This window comes from Amblyomma americanum, chromosome 1, assembly GCF_052857255.1.
Source record: "Amblyomma americanum isolate KBUSLIRL-KWMA chromosome 1, ASM5285725v1, whole genome shotgun sequence".
Classification (NCBI taxonomy): domain Eukaryota; kingdom Metazoa; phylum Arthropoda; class Arachnida; order Ixodida; family Ixodidae; genus Amblyomma; species Amblyomma americanum.
Window position 1 is genome coordinate 344,996,598 of NC_135497.1, and position 19,535 is coordinate 345,016,132.

Here is a 19,535-nt window from a genome sequence, read left to right on the forward strand (position 1 = left end):
GAAGAGTTGCGAAATTCTTGGAAAATTTTTTGCATTAATATTCTGTTTACCTATACACAAGTGTAATGGTTATCGCTGAGAAGGGAATTGAATTCGAATTATTGCGGCAATTATCGCTTCGTCCTTTACTATAATGAGCCAAGTGCATGTAGCAATAATTGCAATTCGTTTACCCTAAAATCTGGCACAGTTCGCTAATGTACGTTTAAATCGAGGGCGAATGGATTTCTTTCAGCAATTCTGCAATACCCGGCATTGCTGTGATGAAATATTCCCTCTTTGTGTTCTCTTTTATACTTGCGCGATGGCACTTCATTGGTCCTCAAAAGTCCATGTGCCAGTCTCTTAATGACGACAAAACAACATCAAAGGCGTTAAACAAGCATACTTTAGTCGCACCCTGTGGTACCGGTGTTATCCATGCGGAGGTAATGAGGAGTAGGTCGCGCTTCAGACGATCTGAGTTGAGGTAGCCCCTTAATATGCCTGTTCTGAGCCAGAAACTGTGTTCTACTACGCAGATGCTCTAAACTGCTGCGTCCGACGACGGCAAACTGTCGCGCGCAGGCGCGTTTAACTGCTCTAAATACAATAGCCAACGGCGGCGAGTTAACAGGCTCGATAATTTCACTTCGACTTGATATGACGCTTTGTGCAGTCTATCGCAGGGAGTTAACGGCTTAAACCTAACAGTGGGCTAGAAGATGCACCTGTCGCCAGTGACTTGGGCGCCGAACAGTCAAAGCACCTGGTATGCATGAACGGTTGAAGACTGGGTAGTGCCTGTCGCGTCAACAACTCTGATCGCTCAGCGTACGACAGCTAAAGTGCCGGCCAATTACACACCGTTCTAAATAATTTCCACTGTTCGGAAAGGCTTGAATGAATGAATGAATGAATGAATGAATGAATGAATGAATGAATGAATGAATGAATGAATTATTTAAAAGAGTTAGATGTTGGGCTAGTTGGATTTGTGACAAAGTATACATATTTTTTGCACAAATACGACAGGACAAAGAAAGAAAGACAAACACGAGCACGTGGGCAAGTCCACAGACAAGAGGTGTTCCGCAAGGATCAGTTCTCTCCCCTGTTCTTTTTAACATTTTTCTAAGCTCAATTCCATGCATTCAAAATGTGAAAACTTATGTGTACGCCGACGATATTGCATTTTTTGCATCAGCAGGTGACATTCACACTCTTTATCGAACCCTGCAAAATTACCTCAATGTTCTTGACAACTGGCTAGGAAGAATTCATCTGTCCCTTAATGTGAAGAAATGCGCATTGTTAGTATTTCCAGTTTCTGTTCCTGTAAACATCTGCCTGGTCTATAGAAATAACATAATACCTCAAGTTCAGACGGTGAAGTATCTCGGTGTAATATACGACTCTACTCTCTCCTGGCGGCCACACATTGAGCAAGTTTCTGCAAAAGGAGTTCGGGCCATTGGCATCCTGCGCAGGCTTTGTAGTGCTAGGTCAGGCATGAGAAGGCATACGCTTCTGATGATTTATAAAATGTACGTCCGCCCAATTTTGGAGTTCGGGTGTGTTTTATTCTCAGGAGCTCCTGCCTATAAACTTCGCCGTCTTGTGCTTTTGGAGCGTGAGGCGTTGCGCCTTTGTCTGGGGCTTCCAAAATATGTCGCCAATGCTGTTCTGCACCTTGAGGCGCGAATGCCTTCGTTATCAGCTAGGTTTCGCCTTTTAACAGTTCAAACATTTTTAAAATTGTGCGACTCCCCTCTTCACGCTTCCAGTATAATATTTCTTAGTCAACCTTCCGCCTTTTTTAGTGCTGCCTGGTCTCGATTTCATACCCCGCAGATATGTTACGTGCAGTCCCTCCTTGATCGCATCAATATTCATTTCACTGATGTCCGCCAAATATATAACAACTCCTCATCTGTCCAGATTGAATTCGATGACATTTTCCCATCGAATGCAAAGCTGCAGCCCTTCCCGCTTCTTCAGGGTCTATTGCAGGACCACCTAAGGTCATTTCCCTCTCATGTTCTTATTGCTACCGATGCCTCGCAGGATCGCGAAAAGGCAGGTGTGGGAATTTTTTCACCTTCACTGGATTGGTCTTTTTCTCTCCGTCTTCCTGACTTCACTCCAATTTTTCTGGCTGAATTATTAGCAGTAATCTTAGCCTTACGAAAATTAGAATCTACCGTTTCCCAGGTCGTGGTTATGACAGACTCTCTGTCCATTTGCTCTTCCTTATCCTCGCCCACTGACTCTCGGCCATTACGCCTCTTTAAGTTCCTGATTCCGCTGCATCTAAATTCGGTAAGGTTGCTTTGGGTACCAGGTCACATGGGCTTTCACTTAAATGAGGTTGCAGATTCCTTAGCAAGAGCCTCTCTCAGCGGCCCAATTGTTGCTGTCCTGCCATCATGTGCATATACAGCTGCGGTGAGGTTTCGCAGCTACACAATATTTCAGGAATTTGCTGCCTCGGCTCTTACATCGTCTCCCGAATATCAGCATCTTCTGCATCCTTGGAGTAGCAAAGACTGGCGCTCACGCAGACTAGAGGCCTCTTTCACGCGCTTGCGTTGCTGGGTTCCCCTTCTAAATTTCTACCTTCACAGATCTGGCCTGGCAGCTTCCCCACTGTGCCCTTTTTGTGCCGAACCTGAGACAATAGATCACTTCCTGCTGTTCTGCCGCCGCTTTTCTCATTTGAGGAAGCGTCTTTTGCAAATTCCATTTCATCAACTGGGCTTGCCTGTGTCTTCCGCGGTTGTTCTTTCCATTGGCGCTTCTTTGCTTGGACGAAGCGACAGGAGTGTGCGCTCTGCTGTGCAAAATTTTCTTCAAGAAACGCAGCGACTCCCATTCTAATTTCCTTTTCCTGATCTCAGTCAGTAAGACATTGCAACATTACAGGCATTGTGTACTATTATGCACATTAAGCAATTGTCCCGTCTTCGATCTCCAAGTTAACTGGACCCCTTTCCTTACCTCTTCCAATCTATCAGACTACATACTATTTCCACTGCTTTTCCCGTCAAAAATTTCCTGTATCCAGTAATTAACCGCCTGTGTCTTGGCCACTCCCCCGTAGTGGGTATGTGCCAGCAACGTCTGAGGCCTTCCTTCCTTCCTTCCTTCCTTCGAGCTCCGAGGCACGCTGTTGTGTGTATCTTGTTACATTCGGGCGACCGCCCGAGTACCCGAGAGCGTCGCCCGGGTGGATTCCGTAAACCAAGTAAGTGAAGCGGAGGCGCCGCCGCAGCGAACCAGCGGCAACTATTTGTCCCAAATGCCCGTGACTAAGCTGAGGGAACTAATGTGGCCGCGTTCCAGGTAGAAGACGTTCAGCGTGGGGATACGGCAGCGAGCTGGCGGTCGTCGTCCGGCGTGGACCCAACGGCAGCCTCCTCTCTCCCCGGCGAGACGGGGGCGCGTCCCTATGTGCGGTGGTGCGTATTTGTGAGCGATAATGCAAGTTTTAGGCCACTCCCACCCTGGCGGAGACGTCCTCAACCTGGGGAATCTATACTTCGTCTCACAAGATGTTTGCAGCACTACGGAAGGTAGAGCTCTCTCGTCCAATCAGGGCTGCAGAAACGCAGAAAATAGTCCCTCGAATATTTGAGGAGTGTATGACTATTAATCAAAACAATAAGCATTGCAACTAAAAACATGATTTGGACAGGTATATTTAAATGGTAGGGAGTGTTTCAATCACTGGTGAAATTACCAGACAAAGCCCGTACGGACACAGCTCTGCGGAGGCCTGCTGCGAGGTAGTGATGCGTCGCCACTTTCCAACATGGCGTCGGACGAGTCTGTTGTGTCTCCTGTGTGCTCTACACCGACAGTGCGCTGTTTCCCCAAGCAGGCGAAGCAGGTGGCTTTAAATGTTCTTGAAGCGCTTCGCGTCGAGTGCGGGGGCAGTTGGAGTACAAATGCGCTCATCAAGAGGACGGCAAAACTCACGCAGGTGAGCGAGCGAACGCTTTACAAGTGGACAACGGAGACGTTGAACGCGGGCCGAGTGTTGTCACCGAAGAAGCGTGCTGGCGGAAGAGGCCGCGAGCGGACGAAGAAGCTGGACGATTTTGACCTGAGCGTGTTGCGAAGGGTGGTACACACCTTTTTCCAGAGAGGGGAAATTCCAACTATCGCGAAGGTGGTTGCGCATTTCGAAGAGGACGAAACGCTACCGACCGTGTCCGCAGCGACAATGCAGAGGATGTTGAAGAAACTTGGCTTCCGATATAAGAAGCGCTCTCGGAATGCGATGTTAATCGAAGCGACGCACATTGTGCAGTGTCGCCGCCGGTACCTGCGCCAGATAGCGGAGCTGCGACGCCAGGGTAGGCCTATTTTCTTCACCGACGAAACGTGGGTTAACGCCGGCCACACGCGAAGTCGAGTGTGGACTGACTGCACCATCCAATCTGCACACCAAGCGCATCGATCCGGACTGTCGACTGGTCTACAAAACCCCAGTGGCAAAGGTGGCAGGCTTATTGTGACGCATTGCGGTAGTGAGCAAGGTTTTGTCGAAGGCGCAGCGGAAGTTTTCCGAGCGAAGAAAAACTCGGGCGATTACCACGAGGAAATGAACGGGGAATACTACGAAAACTGGTTCTCCAGGAGACTTCTCTCACTACTACCACCCGGCAGCGTTATAGTGATGGACAACGCGCCATATCATTCTGTGAAGCAGGATAAAGTGCCGCGGATGAGTAGCCTCAAAAAGGACATACAGGCTTGGCTGTCCGGAAAAGGTGTCGCGTGGAGCAGCGGCATGGTGAAGGCCGAGCTCATGCAGCTTGTCAGCAATGTGAACACAGGTGGGGAGCAATACCGTGTCGACTGCATTGCTAAAGCTGCTGGCCATCTCGTTGTGCGCCTGCCACCGTACCACTGCCAACTGAACCCGATAGAGCTTGTCTGGAGCGACGTCAAGGGTTTCGTGGCCAGCCAAAACAAGACGTTTAAGCTCCAAGACGTCGAGCCTCTGGTTTGGCAAGGCATCACGCAAGTGACTGTTGAGAAATGGAAGAATTACGTGCAGCATATTATCAGTGAGGAAGATGTGATGAGAAAACTGGACCACATCATCGACGATGTTGTTGACCAGGGACCGGCCATTGTTGTCAACCTGGAGGACGACACAACCAGCAGTGCTGAATTCAGTTGTTATGAGGACGATGAGATGATCGAACCCGTTTAACGTGCGTTGCCTCTCGCGCAGCACATGGGCTTGTTTTGCATTTCGCCACCATCGACACTCGGCTGCCTCGGCACGCTGGAGTAAATAAATTTATATGCACATGACACGATTACTGAAATTTACTGCGACGCGACAACAGAGGAACTGATGAGAACAGTACCCTGGTTGTCTCACATATATCGGTGGACACCCGAACCGCGCAGTAAAGGGATAAAGGAGGGAGGGAAAGAAGAAAGACAATATCTCGGTGGACACCCGAACCGCATCGTAAAGGAAGAAATAAAGGAGGGAAAGAAGCGAGAGAAAACTGAAAATTGAAAGTTGGATTTTGAGGAAAGGCGCGGCGCTGCGCGGTGGAACACCTGTGGCTCGGTGCTACTATAAATAGAGGTAGAAAGAAGCCACCTGGACATCAGGTGGATCGAGCCACAGGCGCGTAGGAACACACTAATGTAGTGCGCGCCATCCTGATTGGACGAGAGAGCTGTACCTTTCGTAGTGCTGCAAACATCTTGTGAGACGGAGTATAGGGACGGAGAACTGTATAAAACTGGACGGCGATGTGCAGTAAAAATCATGCTCCATTTAGGGATCATCCTCGATGCTCCATTTTGGGATCCTCCATTATGAACCTACCTTAAGATGCTCTCCTCAGACAGCAGTTCATTTTTATCTCTGTCTATATGAATAATGTAAATAAACCCTCTCGTAACCTTCCTCCCATCATCCAACTCCTCTAACTCGTCGGCAGTCCTGTCCTGGTGGTGGCTGTGTTCGGAGCAAGCGTCGTTCCTGACCCGTGGTTCCGTCCAGAGCGATTCCGAGCCCCCATCCAACAATCTACCACACTTCCTTTTGGACGACGAGGCTCATCTGGACGCCAGCCCCCTCGACATCCGGTCGGAACGGTGCAGTGTGTTTACCCCCCCCCCCCCCCTCTAAAAAATCCGCCCCTGCCCTGAGCGCGCGGAAGAGGCGGGTTTTAGGTGCTCCTCTTGATGCCACTCAAAGGCCCTCTGTCCAGAGCCGGACATCTTAAACAAATAAGCGCGATGCGTAGATCAGCTGGATAAGATCATTTTTGCAAAAATTTCAGAGCCGCGCGCGCCGCGAAAGGCGGTAAAAGTTCAAGCGAAAATTCCGCTCGCGCCCCGTTTCGACATGACCAATCTCCGCGATAACGATAAGCCTGCGCGAGTAAAACAGGACAGGCGAGGAAAAAAAAAAACGAAAACGACGCCACATGCGCAGCGCGCAGAACAGAACCTGCAGGGTAGAACAAATATGCTGTAGTAGAACGTTGTCCCTGTGCTATTTGCGTAAGCCAGTTATACCCAGTGGCACGGGCTGGGACACTTTGTCAATTTTTTCCCCTGTGCCAACATACGTTTCGTCCTATTTGCGCAGTCACCCTCTATTGAAATTTGAAAAGGGCAAACTAGCCCGCAAGAATATTTTATTACACCAGCCTCCTCCTTCGTTACGGCAAGGTCGAGGGATCGAATCCCGGCCTCGGCAGCCACACCTTAGTGGCGGTGATATGCAAAAATAAGCGAGCACATTACACGCAATAGATCTTTTTTTATTTGACGTCGCAAATGTAGCTGCCCAAACATGGTGGCTCCGGTGGTCATTGTCAACTCTTGCCCTGTCAAGAAGTTTAAAAAATCCATCTTCAGGGAGACTCAAAGGTCTTCATCGGCGGCCATTCTTTCAGCGTCATTTACCGTTGCAAACCAGCAGATGTGACAAAAACATGCGAGCGAACACGCAAGAATGAACCTTCACGTCCAATATTACTATGAGGAGTGAATGTTGACGTTTCCGAACACTTTTATAAATGTTTGTGGAGCACAGCGCAACTCCGTCGAGTCCGAATGCCATTCGGAGGCTCGAATCTATTCGACTGAAATGTCATCTCAGGGTCCGTGTGGCACAGTTACCAAACAACCAATTAAATGCATACATGGCTGCGTTTTTATGGAGGAAAAACGCTAAGGCGCCCGTGTGCTGTGCGATGTCAGTGCACGTTAAAGATCCCCAGGTGGTCGAAATTATTCCGGAGCCCTCCACTACGGGACCTCATTCTTCCTTTCTTCTTTCACTCCCTCCTTTATCCCTCCCTTACGGCGCGGTTCGGGTGTCCAATGATAAATGAGACAGATACTGCGCCATTTCCTTTCCCCAAAAACCAATTAATAAAAAAAGCAATCAAATGTGGTTACACGAAGGGTGCAAACTCCTGACCGCTTCGGGCTGCTGGAAGGCGGTGAGCTGAGCGAGGACACTGACTTGGATGCCATGTAGTCGCTGCTAATAATAGCGCACAGGTGCGGGCTAGCTGACCGTTGATGAATGGTTGGTGGTTACAGAACTTGTTGAAAGTGAGCGCCATGCATACGTGTCCATTCTGAATCTTAGTCCTTGTCATGTGTACTGTTTTTCAAGCAAGACAATAGCGCGGTTCGCGACGGAAGGGCTCTGACTTGCGTCACCTTAGTCCAAACCTATTGATGCTCTAGATGCCGCGGAGCCTGCGGCTGCAGCTCCCCCGAGTGTCCGTCTGTGCTGCACAGAGTTGCTCCGTGCAGGCAGCATTCTGTGGGCCGGGAAAAGCAACGCATGTAATAATAATAATAATAATTGGTTTTTGGGGGAAAGGAAATGGCGCAGTATCTGTCTCATATATCGTTGGACACCTGAACCGCGCCGTTAGGGAAGGGATAAGGGAGGGAGTGAAAGAAGAAAGGAAGAAGGAGGTGCCGTAGTGGAGGGCTCCGGAATAATTTCGACCACCTGGGGATCTTTAACGTGCACTGACATCGCACAGCACACGGGCGCCTTAGCGTTTTTCCTCCATAAAAACGCAGCCGCCGCGGTCGGGTTCGAACCCAGGACAACGCATGTGTCCGTCATTTATTTTTGGTAATCAGGCATCAAAACGAAGGACGAATTCACTTCAACATTTCACCTCATGCGCCCTTCTCTATAGGATTTGTTTTAAAGCTTTCACGACGAAAGATCACAGGGACTGTGTCTACAAACATGCAGCGCAATTCAGGGACCTCTGACCATGTTTGCACATTGTAAGTATACACAAACGCGGTTTATAGATAAGGTGGTTACCTTCGTCTTTGGAAGATATTAGAGCCACGAGTGCTGCGAAAGACGGTGAAGATTCTAATCAAATTTTGCTCGCGCTTATTCAAGACACGGGTGATATCCTTGGCCAAGCCAGTGATGAAATGGGAGTATCCGCGCTATAAAAATGGCCCAGCGGATTTCATGCGTGGGTGGTCTTGACTGACGGGGTAGCTACCTTGTTCAGCGTGTTCTGTGCGCTTATCTTGTTATTATATTCACTTCCTCTCGCGTACTCCCATTTAACTATACTCACCTGTCAGCTGCCGGCCGGTGTTTGGTTCTGTGGTGCTTCGATTTCGTGGATTTTTTTTTGCGCTCTTTCTCACCTTTTGTGCGTGTACTTTTTTTCTTCTTTCGAGCTCTTATGTGGCTGTTTCCTCGCGTCTTTGCGATGTTATTTTATTCTGCTTCTTTATTACCGTATTCTTTACTCGAATTGCATGCATGCAGCTGTGCTTAGTATTTCTTTGTTCGTGTTCGTTCCTTTAGTTTGGTATATTCGTGAATGTTTGCCGAGTTTTGACCAGGAGAGCTTTGGGGGGGGGGGGGGGGGGGATTGCACCCCCTCTCCCTCCAGCTCGAAATTCTAGATAGAGGAACTATGCTGAACCCCGTTTTTAGACGAAAAAAAGTCCAAGAAAACGTGGTTCCAATGACACCACCGTCCCCTCCAAGAGTGGCCCATAAATCCGTCCCGTGTTTTGGTTTTGGTCTTGAATTGACATTTATGGAAAACGCGGCATAGGTATAGTTTGCAGTTCTCCATATCCTCACGTACGGTCTGCAGAGTCACGTGACCCGTCCACAAGCGCTGGACGCTTCTACAGGCTCGGTTAATCTTGCGTTATTCGCTGGACAAAATTGCATTCTACTGTGCAGCATTGTATCACGCTCCCTTGGAGTGCCTGCTCTCGGTGGCCGCCCTCTCTCGCTGCGCCGTTCGTTTTAGGAAGTGACGAAGTAAGTAGTAGTAGTAGTAGTAGTAGTAGTAGTAGTAGTAGTAGTAGTAGTAGTAGTAGTAGTAGTAGTAGTAGTAAGTGGCTGTATGGATAGTGAAGAGAAAAGTGCACGGTCCTGTCGAATAGCACCAGCTTGTAAACAATTCCGATTGGCTCGCGAGCGCGTGAGAACAGCGCACTCGTGGAAGCAGTCGCTTTATGCTCGTAGCTCCCACTCCACTGCGAGCAAGTGGTCAGAGAGCGCAACTATTCCAGGTTTTATTATTTTTTTTAGGACACGTGTATTGTCTCATATGTTAACTTCGCTGTTTGCTTCCTTCTTTTTGTGTTGGTGTAGTTTTACCCTCGTTGCCCGTGCACGTTCCCAGCTCAGAGGGCAAATAGAGTGGCATTTTAAATCCGTCCAAGTGACAGGTGTTGGCACTCGCCTGCCATGGTCTTAACCGTATATACAGGCTCGCCAACTTCGACCGCAGCTTCGCGCCTTCCCCTAGAGAGGAGGAGAAAGATATATCCTTCGCGAAACTATTCTTCCAGGGCGTCCGAGAGAAACCGCCCTGGTGAGAACTCGGATATCTGGAGCCTCTGTTTATCCAGACAACAGATCAGACGCTCAACCGTAACATCGGCAATCTACCGCCCTCGTACGCTAGATGCCTGCGACGATTAGCACAACGTACTTAAGCTTTGTGTGCGAAATTTTTCCATCAGTGAACAAGACTTCCGTGTGGAAGTCGAAACGTCCTTCCATCTTGACAACACCTTTTGGTCGGCGCTTCATTATTTTCGCCAATGTATTCACCCGACCAGACGAGATTTCGTCGAACCTTAGATTTCGGATGAAAGCAACGCGGTGAAATTGCGCACCAATCGCGACGGCTGCGTAACGCCAAGAAGGAAGCGGCTCTTCCCTTCCAGCCTAAGACAGAGGCAAGAAAACTAGCAACTCTTTCCATAGTTTTATTAGACACCTCGTCAATAATACATAAATATCATTGTTTAATATTTTAAAATCTTCTAGTTAACAATGCCGTACACAAATGTGGATATTAGTTGCGAACACAATGGAGCTCACGAAAGCAGATTAGCAATTATGCTTTAATATATAATGCAACGAGTAACTATAACAATTAAATAAATCTACAACAATAAACAAATTTAAAAAACACCCCTCGGTCACTCCGCACCAGCAGGAAGTCGCCATTTTGATGTTTTTTTTTTAAGCAGTGCTTCAGTGGACAGGTGGCAGTACCTCTCAGACAGCTGATGAACCATGACCTGCACTTCCAATGGCGCGATATTTGAATCCTGATTAATTACTCGCTCAACTGTAAGGTGCTTCTAAATTATCCTCCACAAACGTGGACGCTGGTAGCGAAGACGTTAAAGGTGGCCCTCCAACCAGTGGCGTTGACCTGTTGTCACGACGACTCTGTCAACTGCCTTGCACCTGCTAGCGTTGCATACTTCCTTCTTGAGTTGTAGCCATCACAAGATAGAGTCGTCATAGGAAGTTTTCGTGGAAGCGCACTTCGTGGGTGATGCCTCAAACCACAGAGTATGACAAAATGTTCGACCAGAGGGCGACTCCTCCAAGTGACCCTCCAAATTCATAGAGGCAGTGATGCTAAAGAAGCTTTCTACCTACAAATTATATTGATGTGTTCAAGGCGGCAACTTGAACATTAGATAAAGATCGCAAGCCCTGAGACAGTTGAAACAGCAATGTGTAGGACACATGCTCGGTGCAACCTCCAACACGCCGACAGTTGTAGTGACCGTATTGCAGTGAGCGCTTTACAGTAAATTAATGAGCCCACAACGAAACATCTCATTGCACCGCAGGGAGTCTTTATCCTTCGACTGGCAGCTAAATGCATAACTTGGCAGCTGAGTTTCTCAGTATTGCCTATAGAGGGGAAAGCTGGCGCCACCGTCTATGCTTGGGTAGTGTTGGGCTGAAAACGTGGCTTCTGCAGCCTCTAAATCGGCGGCTGCGCCGCGATGCTCTCCTCTCCGTGCAGACGAAGTTATTTTAATAGTGCGTTTTTCGCTTCTTCAATAAATATAACATTAGTGTTGGGCTGGTATTGAAACTTTCACAAGAGATCTTTGAGGCCTGCCGCCAGAAGAGTCATATTGTTATGGCTGAATCCACGTTTTAGGCCCAACTATAGCCAAGCCAAATACGAAACTTCATCTTCCCAGCATTCCCGCTCCTCCCCATGGTGGATGAAGTGCAGCGCCGCCTACTTTCCCTGTCGGCAATACTGCGAAACTATGCTTGGCCGAACCGCCAGGCCCGCATCTGCATCATGAAGTGGGCCGTGACCACACCTTTCGCCGCGGTCTCGTAGTTGATATTAAACGCAATAGTAATGATGATGATCAATTTTAATGGCGCAAGGGCAGCCCCGGCCCAAGAGCGCCAAGTCACAAGATATTTTCGTTGTACAAGGTGGGCTCAAAAGTCCCATTTCGTAGCATTTCACCCCGCAGAAGCTGAGCACCAGGCCAGGGGAAAGCTCGTACCAATTGTATCACCATTGGATACCCGGCGGCACTGGGTATCGACCCTTGCACCTCCAGCGTGCGAGGCGAATGCTCACATCACTAGGCCACCGCTGCGGTACAAAAGCAATAGCACTCTAAACACGAATTAATCTACATGGGAGTAAAAGAGAGAGTAAGCTGTCTTTTAGCGAGCTTCTTTTCAGCGACAGAGTATTCTGCCCAAACCCTGGGGTAGATTTCCGTCACTAAAATTACGCAGTACTTACGGTTGGCAGCGGAAACAAATTCTCCCTTTAAAACATGCGAAGTTATAGCAATTACGAAGATTTTAATTTGCTAACCACAAGAGCTGCATTAAAGCCTCCTCCCATTGCTAACTGCGTCAAGTTACTGTGCTTTGCAATGGGAATATTCCTCCGTTGCCAAGAGTAAGCATACCGTATAGCACATTTAGTGATCGAAACGTGTACCCGGGGCTTTGGCAGCGTACCCTATACCCCTTAAAGGGACTGCACTAGAGGACAGCTTACTTCCCTTTTACTTCCATATTCTTTAGAGTACACTATATATCGGGGACTCAAGGACACGTGAACGGCAAACGAAGCCGATAGCTTCGTTATTATAGTCGGTGGCTCAAAGGGACACTGAAGACGACTCCGTCCATTGTTCTTATTGCAGGTTGATTCTCGGGCTCTTTTTGGGCATGTTAAAGGGGCTCTGAAACGCCTTCTGAGGAGAGCACATTAACTCACTTAATCACTGCACTGTGTTGCCATGAGAACCGGAGCCAAACAATGCTCTTCTACACGCAGCAGACGACCCACAATCACGCGTCAAAGTTGGCGAGACCTTTCCGGCGACTTTTTCATGCTCGCACCCTCCTCCGTCCCCCGCATCTACGTATGCATGTTGGGAGGTGGCCATTGGTTAGATTCTTTCAGACGTCAGGCAGCTGCCGCGGCCAATAAGCCGCTTAGGTCCGGCGGGTCGGGAAGCTCCGCTCGCTCCCAGAGGGGGGTCGGCGAAGGGGCGCCAACCTTCCAGCGTGCAAAAAGTGACGAGAGGAGAGGGAAAGGTGCGAAGACGCTGAAATTCAAATTTTAACTACAGATAACGCAGCTTCTACAAAGCGCATTTAAAAAATCCTTGCTGGACACTATTCGTGAAGCGGCGTGCTTCAATATCCCAGGCATGCCGCAACTTTATTAGAGCCCCCTTCACAGCCCCTTTAACGTCTCCCGCGGCAAAAGAACCTGTTTATTTTCAAATTTTACCGCCACTCGAATCAAACTCGTGACGGCGCACCGAGGAGGACAGGCTACCGTTGTTTTGAAGTGAATGTTGTTGCAGAGTATCCACTGGGATCCGCACAAGAAATCCGGTGTCGACGCACGCAGATCACGAGCGAAATTGGCCGGTGGTGGCGACACCTGCATTTCGCTCAAGCTCTGTTTTCGTTGAGAGTGCTCTCCTTGTCGCTCGTATACTCTGAGCCGTAGCCTTTTGATACAGGCCAGCTTCGGTCTATCCTCAGTGCCTCTTGAAGACCACACTTGCGGAGATTAAAAGCGAGCACACACATTCTTTATGGTGCGGCAGTGAAATGAAGTGCTCGATAGTTGGCAGACATGACACATATCCACCAATATTGCTTTTCGCGCGTGCTCGAGACTTCTGTCCCCGACAGTGGTTTCAGGAATCGCTGCGCTTACGCAAATAGATTCATCAGCATGGTGGCATGCTCACTGTTGAAGAAAATGCAGCATATTCACCACTGTGACCTTGTAATTGATTTGAAATAGAGCTCACAGTTCGGAGAGCGTTTCTGTGTAAATAAAATACTGTGAGCGCTTTGCGCGAACTTTCACCTCTTTCATCTGTATATCCCCACCATCCTCAAACCAACGGTCTCATCGAGCGCTTTCACCGTACCCTGTCTGACATGATATCTATGTACATTCGGCCTGACCATAAGAACTGGGACAACATTTTGCCCTTTGTCACCTTTGCCTACAATTCCGCAGTTCAACGCAACACTGGCTACAGCCCTTTCTTCTTGGTTTATGGCCGTGTTCCATCCTCATTGTTCGATACCGCCTTCTTTTCTGCTCCCGCATCTCCGTCTGCGTCTCTGGGCGAAGAGTTCGCTTCTCGGATGGCATATTGTCGCCACCTCGCTGTCACTATCTGTCGAGAACGTGAGTCAGAACCAGAGAGGTGTACGTCTCTAAAAACAAGATTTAATCGAACAATGCACATCAACTGCAAAACTGAATAATAAAAAGGTGGTTTACATCACATCGATAAGCATGCACAAATCAGTCAGAGTTTTCACGCGCAGGTGGTGGTAAGAATAACGCCAAATAGTTCTATTTAGAGTCTTTTCAGTCAATGTAGAAGAATGAAAACAGTCCAATCGGTACTCAAAGTGGTTGGTGGTGAGGAACGTCGCTAGAGGAGACCTCGCCGGGGCCTCCGGAGCGTAGCCGAAGGAGCGTCTCGACGGTCCGGATCGTTGCCCTTACAAAAATGGTCTATAGACAGTCTATAGACTTCTTATAGACTCTATTGCCTTCCTATAGATATTTATTTTGGTCTATTCATAGTCTATACGCTGTCTATAGACAAATGTATACTAAATGTATATGGCCATAAATCTATAGATTGTCTATAGACTGTCTATGAGATTCTTATTGCCTATAGCCTGTCCTCTACGGTTTGTCTACAGAGAGTCTATAGACTTTATAGACAGAAGTATATGGAAAGACTATAGACTGTCTAAATAAATTTTCGTAAGGGTGCCGGGGTTGCGTCGGCCCAGGAGGGCAGCCTCGGTGCGTGTTTCCTACACCGGCGTCAAAGCTCGAGTCCCTTTGTCTCAACTCGGGGCGGCCGCACGGAGGGGATGCCGTTGCATACCGTTCTCTTCTCCCCGCGGGTGCGTTGCGTCTATGTATCTTCGCGGCCGTGGATTCACACGCACTTGCGGTCTCCGGAGCTGTGCGCCCACGCCGTCTGCTTTTCCTCCGTCTCCACGTAAACGATTATTGCTTCCGCGCAGACGCGCGCACTTTGCACCGTCTGCTCCGTTCCCTCCCAGTATCTATGTCGGTTTCGTCCGCTGCGTGCCGTGGTTTCTTTGGCGGTTTGACTTCTTGCCGCGGCGTCTCGCACTCACTCGTGACACTCGCCCGCGTCAACACCGAAGCCACTCAGCAAGACCGCAAACACCGCTATGACCTGCACCACCGTACGGTCTCCTTCCGACCCGGAGATGAGGTCCTCCTCTGGACACCCATCCGCACGCCTGGACTGTGCGCAAAGTTCCTCCAGCGCTTTATCGCACCTTATCTTGTCGTCCAGCAAACATCTCCGGTCAACTACGCCGTTGTTCCCTCGCACCCCGTCATCGACCGCCGTCGCCGCTCTCAAGAAGTGGTTCATGTATCCCGGAAGAAACTTTACATCCGTCGGCCCTCTTCTATTTAATCCGCGGCCAGGATGGCCGCTTTCCTGCCGGGGAGCTATTTGTGTGAGAGCTTTGCGCGAACTTTCACCCCTTTCATCTGTATATTCCCATCATCATCATCGTCGCTTGCCTGGGCTACGGGTAGCGCGCGCTGTTTGCCCGGCTGTTCCCGAATAAAAGACGCCTGTGCAAGACGCCTGTGCAAGCGGTGGCTCACAATACTATAGTACCAACAGTTCGGCAGGCGGCAGTGAAAGTATCTGAAAGAGTGGTAAAAGCAATGAGGCAGGAGTTCGTAGGTATCTCAGTCTACCACATCGGAACCACACTCTAAACCATGCCACGCTTTGCTTCTATACATACTCAAGAAATGGTCCGCGCACGAGGGCACAAATCTCCGGCAGTCAGCTTCAGCTTCGTGCGCAGCCGGCAGCTCTGTTCCTGCGACACGCTTGTAAACGGTATACCCAGATCGAACTCGATGTCTCTCCTATCTTTAACCCACCTGCTGCTGCCAGCAAACCTCGGTGGAGTAGCCAGCGAATGTGGCGAAGCCGAAACATCGCCATTTTGGGACAGCGTATGCGGAATAGGATTGCTTTCATTCGCCTTCGTCCCATTTGACAGCGACGCTGATGGACTGCCGCAGCCACTTGCAGTTCCGGTGTCCATGTACGAGGCGTCAAATAACCTCTGTGCTAGGTGCTGCAGCTGCGAGCGGTTTCCGGTCACCCCAGGGTCAGGGCGCCTTTTTTTTTTTTTGGAGCCGGCGGAGCGGAATTGTGGCCCTGAGACCGCGACGCTCCTTTCTGCGGCGTTGAATCCAATGGCCTAAACACTGGTTGGGAAAGCGGCTACGCTTTTTTACTCATCGGCTCATCAAAGGTCTCTAAAATGTGTAGAATAATCTTATAAAATTCCATTAACGCAATCACTTCATCGTGGTCAGCAGCATTGCCCAGTATCTCACGGAACGCTGGCAGCGAGTCACAGCAGAAGAACGCCGTCAAGTCGATGCCAGGAAAGCCGTGCTTGACCTCAGCTCACAGCAGCGGGAAGCCAGATTCATCACCGTTGCGTGCCACGAGACAGATTGGTGGTTTCGTTGTGCACAGGAACTTCTCAATCGTGTGGGCCACCTCACTCAAGTGTCGAAACGACACCAGCTCCAGCTTGTTTATACCCGAATGGCAAAGAAAGATAATTGAGGAAATATGAGAAAATTTTCTGCGCATGCTGTTAGCGTGCAATGGCTGCCGACTTGTTTAACTATACCTAATACCCGCGCCACGCGGACAAACTTAATGCCTTAAAGGGACTATGCAATAAATTAATTGAGATTACGTAAGGCAGACGAGAGATAGGCATTTCATCACACGTCACCCCAACGCAAGAATTTTTGAGCTAGCATCAATAACAACGAAGATATAGACGATTAAAAAATACGCTCCTACTCTCCTCCCTCAACTCGTACACGCGCGGCACCAGACAAAAATAAAGAACACAGCTCTGGGACTGCGCCCCGCCCATGAATACGTCACCCGCTGACGTTCGCTTTGCGACTTCCGGTTGTCGCTCCTCGCACCCCAGCAGCAGCGTCGGCGGCGTGATTGCGGCGCGTGTCGGGTTTCTTTGCTTGTCATCTGTTGTAGTTAGCAGTAGCAGTAATAAACCTGGGCCTCGAGGCGCGACTGCTCGCTCTTACGGCCGCGATGGGCATCGAGCCCTATGCGTTCACGCCGTACCGACTGAACGCCAGCGACGACAGTAGCGACTCGGCGAGCCACTGCGAGTGGCTCCGGAATTCCCGACAGAAGGAGGCGGCAGAGGAAAATTGAAGCCATATGCGGGAAGGCAATGCCCTGGCTCGCGCTTGAACGAGAGGGTCGCGCGGCGGCACGAGCAGACGATTTTCACGGCTACCGGAAGTGTGCCCGTGACGTCGTGGCTGCCGTGGCTCCAGCGAATGACAGCGTGTGGCGGCCTGGTGACGTCATGGGTAGAATGACGTCTTTTTTCACTATTTTAGTTTCAAAATCGGTCACTACGAGCACACCAACCGGACCGCGAATTTTAAAAAACACGGTTTTTAAAAATTCATAATAAATTCAAATTGCCGGCCCAGTTCCGAAGACTCATACTTGGTGTGAATGCTTCTTAGCATCATTTCTAAGCATTGAAAACATTTGCAAGCGACTTTTTATTCATTGCATAGTCCCTTTAAGTTTAAATGCCATTCGCGCAATGCCACATGCACAGATTTAACGGCTGGAGAACCTATTTCCCCCCTCCATTTCGACGGTGCCCATCTTCATCGTCGGGCGTCCTGTCAGCACCGGTTGGGCGAGGAGGGAAGTCTCCCTCATGGGGGAATTGGAAACAGCGACGGGAGCGCCACCTCGTAAGTTACGCGGATTTCCGCGGAACCGTTCAGTGACAAGCGATTGTTCAGTGTCTCTTCGGGATCCGGCCAGCGTCACGAGTGGTTGCAGCCGCACGCACTCGTCACGTTCAGCGGCAGGCGCACGGAGATCCTTCGTGCCTTGCCGCTGGACTTCTGGTTCCAGGCAGCGAAGCGAGCGCTGCAAACGCGCGCTATCGTCACCTTCCCCAGCAAATGCTCGGGAATGGCTTTGCCCCAAGAATGCGGCGCGCACGGGGAAACCCGGCCGCCATTGTCGGCGCATACAAATGTTCGCCGCCGATATACTTCGAAAGTCGCGCCCCTGCCCAGCCGGTAAGTCGGAAGCCCTTCTTACGTGGCCTTCTACTTCCGAGGAATGCCTCGTTGATGTTTTGTAGCTGGCTGGCCCGCTCTGTGTATTAATTGCAAGTGTAATAAATAGCATATGAGTGTTCACGCGTTTTCGTCCCTCCCTTTTGTCCCGCCCCCATGTTTCCACACGGCATGTCATTCCGAACCTACTGAGATCGCCACAGTTCATTCGCTCAAGAAATTCAAAGTCCCGTCCCCATTCCTGTAGCAGAAAAGAATGCAACTTCGTTAGGAACAACCTCCTGTCATGAAACAAATGCATTTCTGTTGAAGCACCTGAGCTACGTTTAAGTTGTCAATGGCGCCATTTTTACGGGCACTTCTGACCGACACTCTCGGCTTGTGTGCTGGCACCCGAGTTTACGGCTCCTTTTTCCAATTGTTAACCAAGAACAGCTCAATTTTCTGCAAAATAGCTTTAATATTATATCTGGGCATCATTGGCGAGATTGTGTGCTTATGTGTACTGTTCATAATCAGGTAAAAAATTTTGAATGGCTTGCAGGCGTCATCCTCATCGCGACGTACTATCGTGAGTAAAAGTATAAAAGGCACCCCCCCCCCCCCCCCTCGTGTTCCGAACCTTTTCGCTCTTTATGGGGGCGCTACCTGATGAAGCACTCCTGGTGTTGAAACCAGCGAAATGCAGGGGCAAGCCTCGGCACTAGGAGTACTTCATCAGGTGGCGCCCCCCTGCATAGAGAGGGAGAGGGGTCTCTTTTGCTCACGATAGTACGTATGATGACATTAATAAGGGCGTGTAGCATCAACTCCGGCCACAATGGCATTAACATAATAATGACATTAAGCATTACCTATCATTTCATGCGCGCGTACGGCACGAGTATTAGCCTTTCAATGCTTGTTTTAATGCCAGAACGTTAGTGTTTATGCAAGCGGCAAAACGAAATGTTCAAGTTGATTTCTGTCTGCATGTAATAGTATGCTTAACGTTCATGATATTGTCATAAATTTGCTTAGCGTAAAACACCCTCGTACTTATTCTTATGTAAGCTATATTACGATTACTCTTATTTTAATACAGCTGCAGGAAGGAAGGACTACAGTAACTGTGGACTTGCCCAGAAAAAAAACTGACAATAATTATTTTATGCTGTGCAAACCGCGAAGTCAGCGGGACCAAGCGTAAAGGTTGCCCGTTTCCCTCCTTCCTTAATTCCTTTCTTCACGGTACGGTCCAAATGTTAACCCCCTGTAGGACTGCTGCCGCGCCGGTTCTTTCAACTATCCATTATAACCCCTGCAAAGACGGACACAGATCGTGCGGCGGGTATTTCGAACAGTTTGGCGGCGTCTTACGACCACATGTTTTACCCGACAACAGCGAAGGTTGCTGAGTGTCGACGCGTACGTGTTCACCTGAATGCGGAGAAGAGCTGCGCCCACTCTCACCCGCTGCCAGCCTCCCGCGGACAATCTTCCGCTTTTGTTGGGGTGCGTAAAATG